General features: G+C 40.3%; 1 protein-coding gene across 4 annotated transcripts in view; it reads left to right on the forward strand.

Moving 5' to 3' along the window:
* Positions 1-12644, forward strand: part of tanc2b (tetratricopeptide repeat, ankyrin repeat and coiled-coil containing 2b) — a 150074-nt gene that overhangs the window by 56364 nt on the left and 81066 nt on the right. The window contains exon 1 of one of the 4 annotated variants that reach the window (XM_029456258.1): positions 988-1126. The exons of the other annotated variants lie outside the window; for them this stretch is intronic. The gene's annotated coding sequence lies outside the window, so the exon portion shown is untranslated. Of the gene's footprint in view, positions 1-987; positions 1127-12644 lie in introns of those variants that run through there. 4 annotated transcript variants of the gene reach the window in all.

Genomic DNA, 12644 nt, shown 5'->3' on the forward strand with positions numbered 1-12644 from the left:
TCGTATAAGTAAGTGATACGCTATCTATAGGTTAGACATGCGTATCTGTATACGTTCACTTTTCTGATCCGATGAAAGGTTGGACGTATTTGGACTCTGACAAATTTTCATATGCGCCGGCATATGTTTCTGTCATACGGATATGTGTGACAGGGCCTTAACCTAGAGAAAGCCTCACCACTTAATTATTATTATTGTGCTGCAAGTTTGTTTCTTGACGAACCGTCATTGTCCCAGTGTAACAACTTTGCGGAACATAAAGGGAGACATTTTTACATGTCAAAGGTAGGAAAAGCACAGGTGTGAAGAATAAAGCGATGGCTGAAACCCATTTAGCTGCTTCTCTTTCAGGGTCCCGGTGTTGTGCATGCTGGCTCACTGTCATGGCTAACTAGAACAATTAAAAAGAAGAAAGCCATCCTTAATGTCACAATGTCTGCTGTGAAAAAGGGTGTGTGGCATGCAGGGAGATGCTAACACTTTTATAAACTTTGGGTTCACGGCTTGTTTCTGCTTCCCCCACAAAATGGGTTAAAGCAGCTTCACAATCACCTATTTTGCGATTTGGACATTTCCCGTTTTATCAAATTGCGATTTCCATATTAAAACAATCAATTGTTCTAGAAGATCACTGGCTTTGAAAGAGTTAAGGAATTCTGCCCTAGCTGAAAGAAGAGAGAAAGAAGGAGGATGAGGGAGAGTTATTGCTGCCAGAGAGGAGGAGGAGGAGGAGGAGGAGGAGGAAAAGAACGAGAGAGAGAGTTGTGTGTGTGTGGGGGGGGGATGTGTGTGGGGGTGTGTGGGTGTATTGCGTGTGCGTGCGTGCTTACGCGGCTCAGTGAGTGTATGCGTACTGACACCTGGCGCTCGCCCTCCCTCGCTGCTCACATTGTGGAGAGCTCTCTGCCTGTCTGGGTCATTCTTCACCTCTCTCTCTCTCCGCACTCTCCCTTTTCTCCCTTCTATTCCCTCCTTCTATCTTTTGTCCTCTTCTTTCTGGCATTTTTTCCCGCGTTGTGTTTTTCCTCTCCGTGCCCCTACAATCTTCTCCTTTATGTTTAGGATCTCCCTTGCTATGGTGCAGGATTTTTATTGCCTGGGCAGACGAGTCGCTCGACTGACAAAGGTGAGCCGGATGATTCGGGGCGGGAGGAGTGATTGATGGACGGATTGCACGGATGTAGATGTGGTAATCTCAGTTGTGAATGATGGGAGTGGTGGAAACTGTCTTTGGAAAGCAACACTATTCATCATGTTTCAGCTGTTAATTGTTTCTCAGGATTTCCCCATTTCACAGTGCAAGTCTGAGCAGCTCTTGCACTGTGTAGGTGTGTCGGTGTGTATTTTGTAAAGGTGAAAGGTTCAAGTATGTGATTTAAGAGAGCAGTGTTGAGTGTCTGTTATTTCCACTGGTGTCAAACCCTCTCTCCGACTTGTTTGTTGTGGCTGCTGTGCCTGGAGTCACCTTGACTCGGGTAGTGGGCTCTCACAGCAGTCAGTGTATTGGGGGCATTTGTGCCACACCTTAAGCATGGACATTGTGTGTGATTGTGTGAGTGTGTTTGTGTGTGTGTGTGTGTGTGTGTTACTGTAGATAGATACTGAAACTAAATATAGAGCTAGAGAGGCCACAGTGTCTGACAGATGGCCATTAGAAGAGAAGAAGAAATAAAAGATCAAGTGTGATTCGCTGTGTTCTTCCTGAAATACATGTTGCTCTTATCATCTTAAAGTATATTAATTACAAGTGTCTCTGCTTGTTGTTGCCCATTGGGTTCCACAAAATGATGTCTGCCCTCTGTGTTTTCACCTCTCAATCTCTCCCCCCACTCCTCTACCTCTTGGGCTGTGTTTTAAACCTCAATATATTCTGATACCGACCGTACAGTACCAGGCTTTACCTCTCTCTCTCTCTCTCTCTCTCTCTCTCTCTCTCTCTCTCTCTCTCTCTCTCTCTCTCTCTCTCTCACTCTCACTCTCACTCTCACTCTCACTCTCACTCTCACTCTCTCTCTCTCTCTCTCTCTCTACTACTCTTCCTCTACTCAAACTGCTACACAACTTTGTTTCTTCTGATGGAAGAAACACAGCGACGTTGTTAACAATAATTCAGAAGGGGCTAAAAACACGAGCAGTGACACAATCGGACGGGTTGTAAACTAGCCAAGTTATTTTGTTGACTTTGAAGATAAAGCTGAAAATGAGCTCACCTTAAATGCTGTTAAGAATGCCTAATTGCGCAGGAAATTCAATATCACATAAGAGAAAGAAAAGCAGCAAATCTTCACGATTAATAAGCTAGAATTTGGCACTGTTGGCACTTTAGCTTGACATTTTTCTTTAAAAGCATGAATGAAATATCAAATTGAATTAACTTTTTGACCAATTTGATTAATTGACTAATCATTTAAGATAATTTCACTGTTTGCCTAAACTGCTGACAGTTTAAACCCCTCACTCATGGACTCATGGATGTGTCATTTACTGCCACTGCCCATTTGTCCCTGAAGCTTAATGAGCCTATTATTATATTTTATAAAATTGTCATCTGGGATGAGAAGTGATGAGATTTTATCGACTCCATTGTTGATTCTTCTTATCGATCCAATTCTTTATCGATTCTTGATTAATTGTCGGGTGAAAAAAAAAAGGTCCATACAGGTTTATTAGCGCCACGTTCGATAACAAAGGACGCTTGTGATTCCAAGGAAGTGGACAACTAGGGACTGGTTATCAACAGGAACCTTCTCTCGATTGTTTTCTATAACTATAAAACGCCCAGATATTGTTTTAGTAATAAAGAAATAAACCGTTTTCCTATTTGTATTATATTGAATATGTTCGTGCCTGCTCACTAGTCATCCACTTCCTCTGCCACTGTCGTTCCTTTTCTCTCCCCCTCACTCTGTCATCACTTCACTTACTGTAACTCCTTCTTTCTCGCACACTCTGTGACTCTCCCTCCCTCCCTCCCTCCCACTCAGATATTTCTGGAGAACAAAAGGAGGAGAGAAGAGAGGGAGATAAAACAGTAGAGCGAGGAAGGCTTAATGTACCAGCCTTACGTAGGCTAATGAGTCTTCACAGCTCCATCCCCTCTTCCTCCCATCCTCTTCCTTTTTTCTCAAGTCCTTCTTATCCACATCATCTCACAACCAAACTTGTCCTCCTCGCTCCTTTCAGGTTCTCCCACCTCAGATTCATTTCCCTCTTCATCTTTGTCTCCTCCATTCATCACGGCTGCTTCTGTTCCTCCCTCATCTCTTTTCATCAATCCATACGCTCTAACATTTTCATCATCAGCTTCTTGTTACATCCGTTCCTCCTTTCTTTTCATTCCTTCTGGAGTGGATATTTTCTTACTCCCCCTCATCTTCCTTTTTTGTCAAGTCCCACTCTTTCCACCCATTCATCATCCATTTATTCTCATTATCACAGGTGCTAACCGTTTGCCATCCCTTGTTCTCACTCTCTATTTTCTACTTCAATCCATGCCATCAGTCTTTTCTTCTTTTCTGTTCTCATCATAGCTTACCACAAGCACTGACACACATATAGACCCAAAATCCTGCATAAACAATTGTGCATTTAGCCGTGAGAAATATGAAATAACATGGTCGTGGCCCATTTAAATATTTGATGCCATGCAGGACTAGGCAGCCCCCCCCCTTCTTCAGCGGAAACCTGTTGTTTTTCGCCAGTCGGGGGAAACTGGGCTTTCATTGTGCCTCTTGATGTGGATGGGCTCATTATTGCTGCTCAACGCTGTGTGCCTTTGAATAGCAGGAAGTGCCCTTGCTAACTGAGCATATTGTCGCTGCACACCGCATGATAAAACACAGCAGAACACAACGTTGCATAAGTGAACGGCGGCGTTGGTTCACTTCACAAAAGCTGCAATTGCGAGGACCACAACGGCAAGGCGTGGACTAAACCCACGCCAGCTGTGTGTCCAAATGCGTCCCGCCGCCTGTCTCTGTTTGATGGCATGTTATCGTGCTATCTCTGAATTCAAACCTACTGTCTGTCTCTGCGTCTGCACTTGTCTGTCTGACTGTCTGCTGCCCCCCTTCTCCTGCCCTCTTCAGTCTGTGGCGGCCATGTTTGCCACTCACAGTAGCTGTAACTCCTGCTGACACCCGCTGGAAGGACTGGACTCATCAGGCCTCCGGATGTTTTTATCTGCTTTGGCAGGCCTGATGATTGTGCCACACATATGAAGAGACACGTGATGTGACAGCTTCATCCCCACTAGTGCTGAAATGATTAGTTGATTGGTAGAAAGTGAATTGTAGGCAGTTTTGAAAATCAATTACTCGGATGATTTATCAGCATTCACTGGTTCCTGCTTCTCAAATGTGAGCATGTTTTGCTTTTGTTTGTTGGAAGTCTTAGCTCTGCGTTATACTTCAAATAACTTCACATAACTACCAATTTGAAGACATAACCTATAATTTTAAATGGTTAGGCACTGTTGTGATGTTTTGATGGACTTGCATGCAAGTGGGAGAATAATCCAGTCAGCGTTATTATTACTGCCACTTAAATATTTACAGATGCATAATTGTCATGTATTGTTGTGTATGGGCAAATGTAATGGACAATAAAGTATTCAGAGTCTGAAACTTTTAGTGTAGGAACTTGTGATGTTAATTTTTCACATTTTTTAGACTCAATAATTGATTAATTAAAAGAAAATGGACAAATTAAATGATAATGAATATAATTGTCAATTGCAGACATAATACACATTCCCCAGCTAACCCCGACCATATCTTTTTAAAAAGGAATGTAAAATAAGACCAGACTCCATGTAATAGTTGTTTTTGGCTCCATGTGTATTTAAAAGATTGAGCAATGTGCAACAATAGATCATTAATAGATTGTCATTCTTAAAGAGCTGAAACGGGCAATTAATCTGCAACTATTTTCATAATCCATTAATCATTTCAGACATTTTTCAAACACAAATGTCAAACGTTCACATCAGCTTCTAAAATATGAGGATTTGCTGCCTTTCTGTTTTATATCATTAGAAGTTGAATATATTTGGGTTTGAGACTGTGAGTTGACAAAACAAGAAATTTGAGTTTTAAGAAAACTGTGATGAGCATTTGTTCAGTATGTTCTTGATATCTGTCGACCAACAATTAAAGAATTGATCTTAAAAAATGTGGTTGTTTCAGCCGTACATTGACACGGTCTGTAAAAGCAATGCAATCGAAATGCTTCTACATTTTCAGAAATGTCCTGCCAGCTCAGATCAGGAAAATACCAAACCTGCACCCAAACAGAATAAAGTGGCTGGCTGCAGGCTGCACATGAAAAATTGATGCAAGACCTTCACGCTGGATTTGTGAAAAACAATACAACACACATACATACACAATGACCCATATCCTGGAGTTTGTCATCGTTGAATTCCTTGTTCTCAACAAACACTTGATCGACTTTGAGGAATCTCTGTCTTAGTTCTTTCTATATGAACTTTGCAGCAGTATATTTCTGAAGCTGAGCATTTACATACAACACAATATCCTGCTTTAGTCCATCCATCTTGACAAATAGCACTAAGAATGATGCAGCAGTTCAGGTCAGGATGTGTGCATATTTCTTACCCTTTTGTCATTCTAAATGTAGCACACATACTAACTATTATAGGCTGTAGCTGTCATGTTAATGAAAAAAGACATCCAGCCACAAACCGTAGCCTACTTTGTCCTGCTCATCATGTGTAAGTGTTGGTGTCTGCTGTGGCACTGCAGGCTCTACAAACCCCCAGTCTGTTTTATATTTAATGTGTATTTCATTATTCAGGCCTGCTTGTTTACAGTTGTAGACCCATCTCCATTGCAATTGAGATGGTGTGTGGCTATACTCGGTGTAGTTTTTTCACTCTCCTATTGTCACAATGACACTGAGAACGAGGTGACTTATTGCACTGTTGTGGGCCGGTATAGGATAAGAATAACAGCGCGCCATGAAAGAGGGCGCAGTACCAAGGACAGTCTCTGTCGTCTTTCTAATTCACCTCTCTCCGTCCTCCACGCTTCGTCTGTTACTATAGCCACAGTCAATGGCCACCTCTCTTTCTGTTGCTCCATCACTTCCTTCTTCTCTCTCCCTAATTGTTCCCCACTTGCAGGTTGAAAGCTTTGCCCTCTGATTGAAACGAGGAGAAAAACGAAATGACACTTGTCTCATCTGCCGCCGGCCTTTTTTCTATCCAACATCAAACACCCTCCCTCTTTTACGGTCGTGTTTTTGTGCTCGTGGCTATTTTGGAGACACAGTATGCCGTGCTTTTTTATCTGTTATTTGTTCGGCATTTAGCTGGTTGTTCCACAAGGAGAGGGGCACTCTGTGAGCCGGATAAAAGGATAAAGTATTAAATCATTATAAAAATAGATGAACTAGTGATTGCGTTCTGTTATTTTGGAGCAGCTTTTGTGTTTGCTGTTCATCCTTTTAGGCTTTTTTTTCCCTTTCGAACCCTTTTTGTGGTAGTAGCATACAGTACCCCTCAATTAGGTGAAATTCTATCGAAACGTTACTCATTTTAAAGTCTTCTATTCATTAGTCATACAGCCTGCAGGCAGTCTGTGTAAAGTTAAATTAACTTCTGTCTGAATCTGCGAGAGAGGATTTAGACTTTAAATGTGGCTTCATATGCTAATCTACTGTGCCTCTGACACTGCTCACAGCGCTGCCCTTGTAGGTTGTTTGTCTGAATTTCATTACCTATATTGAGCTTTGTATTTTTAAGGCAAGTCATGTCCCCTTTGCATTTTAACATGTATCATTTTTTTTTATTTCCATTTGAGATATCTGCTTTTCTAACCATCAAGTTGTTATTATTCGTGAACGGCAGAGGTAAAGAAGAAAAAAAATCCTAATTCTGCATTGTTACAGAGCGTAAAACTAATGCATAACTTGGCAACAAGTTATGTTGCAGAGTTGCTCATGGCGGTGGCAGTTCTTCCCAGTTCGGTTATTTATGGCTTTCAGCGTTGGAAAATATCCTTGAATGATCTTCTAAGAATGAGTTCATCCTCAGCGGAGCTGGCGAAGACGAGATTAGGATGTGGTACAAACTTCTCCATATTTCAGGTTGCGTTGTGAAGCTTACAAATCCCCACAGTGCAGAGAGGCCCCTAAGCAACAGGAAAAAGGATCAAATTTAGCGCTATTCCTCTTTAAGCTGCTGTATGGTAATAACTGTCATTCACCAATGCAGTAATTTAAAAGGCAGTAAATATCTTTCAACGTGATAAACAAGCACTTACTGCAGCAGGAGCTTCTCATTTTCTCAGCCTCCCTGTGTGAATTTATCAGGATACCAACTTTTTCTCATTAAACACTCTTCGTCAGTGCTGAGAGAGGCATCTGCAACCTTAGCAGGAGACACACGCGCTCCTCCTCTCGCTGTAGACAGCCAGAGGTCAAAGAGAACCGGAGGTGAAGCTCTTCTTCTGCTGCAGACTGAGATGTGTAGATTAACTGAGACAACAGAATAACCACAAATCCTGTTTTCCTGGACCGCAGATGCAGTGTGACGTTGTTGGTCCAGCATTCTGTCTGCATATCAAATGTTTACTCCTATCTACTTGTTTGTTTCTTCACTTACTGATTCTAAGCCTGTCAAGCTTTCTGTTCTTGCACGGAGGTAGTTTACAGCTCGAAACTGCTTGTGTAGGTGTAGATGTAGGTTGTATAGGATGCCACATAATACTCTATTGTAAGTCTACTTACAACAAACTGACACATTTTGAAACATATTTTGTGTTTTCCTTTAATTTGTCAACCTTTTGTAGAATGTTGTCCTGATGAAACATCATTTTTGTTGTTGCACATTAACATCTAACTTTAATGTGATGAAGAAATGCAATATTCAGCATGCTGTATGTACTGTATATACAAATGTAATTCACCACAGCTGTAAGGTGCTGGAAATGCTTGAAAAATGCTTAAATTTGAATTGGAGAAGGTGTAAGAATGCTGGCAGATTTACCACTTAAAATTTGTAGTACAGTATTTTTTAAAGCGATGGGTCTTTCATTTAAAAAAGTAACGGCTTTTCATCTCTAGCCGGCAACTGTGGAATTCTTCCGGCTGAATTGACAACTGTCACTGGCCAATTTGATCAGCTAGCTAGCTAATGAAGCTAACATTAGCTCTATGAGTTTCGTAGAAAACTCTGTCTCCGGCTGATTTAGGGTTGTGTTTCCTTCTGACCCATTTTAAAAGTAGATTTTTGCATATTCTTTCCCACTGACTGACTAAAAGAAATATCAACACTAGAAGAGAGATGTGTGTGTATGTATATATATAAACAACTAAAATATAAACAGAGATTGTATGGACCCAGTTTAGAGGTGAAATACTGCCCCCCATTTCTCTGGAGTAGGTGGCTCGGTATTACACATTGAAACTTTATGAAAAAATGCAAAACGTCTTCTGGTTCTAGCTTTTCAAATGTGACTGGGACTGTTTTTATATCATTGTAAATGTAATATATTTGGGTTTTAGGGTGTTTGGCTCATTTTTTTTGTTTGTATTTCCTGACATTTAATAGACTTTATTAATGTTCAAAGAGGCTGAAATGAAAGAGAATACTTGGGATAGTTGTCATAGTCTCAATGCTAGTATTAGTGATGGAGAAACCTTGTAAGAGGGGGAAATAAGGAGGTGGTACAGGTGGCATGTCTGCTTTTGTCGTCCCTCTGTGTGGGATTGTCAAGGATTAAAAATGGATAGAAACAAAAGCATCACTCTTCATCACGCCTGGAGGCAGACCAGAGGCCATACTAGCTTTTTATGTCTCCGCTCATCTTTTTTTTTCTCCCCCTCTGAGTCTCAAGGCAGCCAAAGCAAAAATCCCTATAACACTTACTTTTCCGTTTGGTTATTTTTGCTGCATGCTTTCCACTTATGTGATGTAACCCCAATGGTGTGTCAGACTGAAGGTAGGAGATGCTATTTTTTTTTTCCCAGACTCTTCTTCACTAGCTTTTATTTTTATTTATGTTTTCAAATGAAGCCCACCCACTCAGTGCTGCGACACAGCTTTTCTCAGCATCGGATGGCAGTGTAGGAGTCAGGGAACATCACTCTTTTCTTTCTTTCTCTCTTTTTTTTTTGTTCCTCTTTCTGTTACATGCACACACATTCTCTATTTCTCTATGCTTCCTCCATCATAACACCTCCATCCATCCAGGACACTGCTGAGTTGTGGTGCTGTCAGCCAGAGCCTGACGCACTCAGCTGCTCACATATGCGTCACCCCTTTGGCCCGGCGCCACCATCGTGCTGCTCGATGTCCTCCACATATACCTCAGTGGCCAGGGTCATAGGCTCTGGGCTATCCTGCAGGGTGGGAGGAGAAAACGTGTTTATTTTTAAGCGAAGAAAAGTCTTTTTTTTGTTGGAGAGGATCACAGCTCATGGTTGGAGCAAGTACACCATCATACAGGAGTTTTTATGAAGATATATCTGTTAAAACATTAGAGATAGAGAACGAATATTGTTTTTGAGGTCAATACCAATATTGATTTTTGAATATTGGACAATTTTTATTTTTTAACATATAAGAAACACTCAAGTGTTAACAAACGTTTTCAATAAGGATCCCTTAAATGTGTTTCTTTAGTTGGACGTTTTACAGTAAAACTAATTGTTACAACTATACAATGGAGACACTGTTTTTTATTTACCTCAAATCTTTTGCATTTTTGTACTGCAATTTCTTGATACTGATGAGCTGACATATACGTCAATGCTGATGCAGGTATATCTGCAATCTGCCAAGCTAATATCGGGTAATAAATAAGATTATTGGTCTAGCTTTGTACATTTTATTCTTTAATTATGGAAGAGTATTAGGGTCTGGCATAAGGGACAGGAGGAAGATTCTTTTTAGAAATGCTGAGAATAAAGTTGACCTTTCAGTATAGGCGCTAATAGTTTGATTTATTCTCCAAAAATAGTTTTCATGGCTTAATCTTGATTATTTCTTTGTTAATATATTAACTATTTGCCTTCCCAGATCTGCTGTCTTTTATCAAATAGAAAGACGTTGTGTAATGTAGGTCATATTATACACTGTAGTTGGAACACAGGTGAGGGTAAAAGAGAGGAGCAGCAACAGCAGTAGTATGAGCTAAAAAAAGACCTGCATTTGTTGTTGCCACGGGGTAATCATCAGTTATGTAACAACAGGACAATTAGAGATACCCCTGTAGTGCTTTGGGCAATACTGGGATAATTCTTCTTCTATTGCATCCGCTGTTGCTTGGTAAATTGGAAGATGCCACTGATTCACTTTTTTGCTCTCGGCATGTAAACCACTATGCAGAAAGAAAATATTAGCCACAACAAAGATTAATCTAACTTATCTGCAGTGTTATTATCTTAAATACTCTTTGCTTAGGCTGCGACTTGGGTGTTTGTTTTTTTTAGTCACTTCAAAGATGTATTTTGTCCAAATTAGAGGTAAAGTGTGTACTGGCTCAGTTGGGTTGATATTAAGAACTCAAGTAAATAAGCCAAAAAGGCCTAAACTACAGCATATGGTTGTGTTTATTGGACGTTTAGTTGGCACATTTTTAATCCCATATGCGGGCGTAACATAAAATGTTGTTTAAATATGTTAGCACCAGGCCACAAATAAAGAGTGCTAACCATGATGCATTATATTTCTATTTGTAGAGAATCTCATGGCGCTTGGGAAACATATTAGTAAAATCTGTCATATTGAATACTTTGCTATTATTCCCTGGCTGGTATTCTTACTTTAAACTAACCAGTCTTTGATTTACTCGATACACTGAGCAAGTGGTGTTCAGTGCACTTATTACCGAATAAACGGACTTGATATCTGAAATGAGTCCGTCCAAACGAGTCCTGTTTGTGTTATGTTTTAAATTCATTTTATTTCTGTATATAGTACTATTAAGCAGGCACTAGAAACATTCAGAAGTGTTTGCTACCCACACAGTACATCAGTTTCTTTGCTCTAAGGCTGGCTGGTTTTCTTTCCTTGTAACAGAATAGGATACACACATTAAATCAAAGCTGATAGGAGCGTTGTCCTAAACGCAGTTAACAGCTTGTGAAACTGCTGGCTGTGCTTACCCTCGCTCTCTCAGTCTCCCCTTCATACTATTGCGCTCAGCACACCTACATTATGCTCTCCCCACAGACTCACAACAACTACGGTCCATAACATTTCGTCCCTCTACTGGGAGCCCTCATAACTGCTGCAGTTTATCCTCCCTTCAAGTAAGGCTGCTTAAGAGTTGACAGAATTGTCTTCCGGCATTTGTAAATGCAGGTAAAACAGCCAGTGACAAACAGTTCAGTGTTGCCTTGACGATGTTTCCCTGATGCCACATGTTTTATGTTAAGATGCCGGCCATAGTATCTGCCCATAGAATTCACCAGTGGTTTTCATGCCGCTTGTTTCTGTTCCTCCTGATGTAAATTCCAAAAATGCACTACAGGAATGCAGTACTGTTTTTGTTCTGTTTAGTTGTGTCATGTTTTCTTGTGCAGCATACAGTGAACCGACTACAACTGCTTTTCATGGTGCATCCCTGTGTTGCAGAATGACAATAAATGAATCCTCACCCTTCACTTTGTATAGCTTTAAAATCAACACAAACCTCAAGCAAGTCCTTAATGTGTTTACATCCATCAGACGCTTCTGTAGTTGTTCTCATGCATAAGGCTTTAAACATGAAGGTCATTCATTTGCATAAAAAATTACTAAAACAATTAATACATTATCATAAAAGTTGCTGACAACAAGCAAAACACCTGTTTTCTCAAACTGCTTCACAAAAGAACACAATCTTTTTTGGACTAAAAGTTTTTGTTGTACCACTTGAGAGACTTTCTGCATTATTCGTTGTTTTATGTGGGTTTGACTCAGTGGGGAAAAAAGGCGATGTCACATGTTTCTGAACACCAATCAGCAATATTTTTTACTTTTGTCAAAATCACAGTTATGGAGGTGTTTGCTGATGTTGCCAGCACTGTCCGATTATTCAGATCAAACCACACTTACAGTCCTGATGAAGCAGATTTGCTAAGATTATGATCGTAAAACTTGAATATTTAATAATATAGAGAAATATCTATTACCAAGGGCTTTAATAGAAAATAACTACTATATCTGCCTGCTGGTATATTACTAGTGTATTTTTATTTGTATATATCTCGAATATTTGCTGTCCTGCTGTGTTTCCGTCCCTCTTTCAACTGATTTGTCCAAACAAAAGCCTGAATAGTTTGCTGATCCCAGACCAGTGGTGGGTTCCAAGCTGTGTTCAATGTTAGGGACCCAAAACAGAAAACATCATACCATACATTTACTTTGAATGAAACTTTGCATTATGAAAATTGTTATAAGAATTTAAATGAATACATAAGTTCTCTAAATAATTGAAGTACTACGTTCAGAAGATAAAGGTCAAAATGTTCTTTCGGTCTGGCTGTGTGTGTGTATGTACAGTATATACATTACGTGTGTGTGCTGCGGTTTAGATAAAAGTGGTTCCTGATTGTTTTACATTGGCAGGATATCAGAACCCTCCACTTCCTGTGGTAGACCAGGGCTGGCTGACTGCAGCGGTAGGGAGAAA

The sequence above is a fragment of the Cottoperca gobio genome, chromosome 19 (assembly GCF_900634415.1).
Source record: "Cottoperca gobio chromosome 19, fCotGob3.1, whole genome shotgun sequence".
Classification (NCBI taxonomy): domain Eukaryota; kingdom Metazoa; phylum Chordata; class Actinopteri; order Perciformes; family Bovichtidae; genus Cottoperca; species Cottoperca gobio.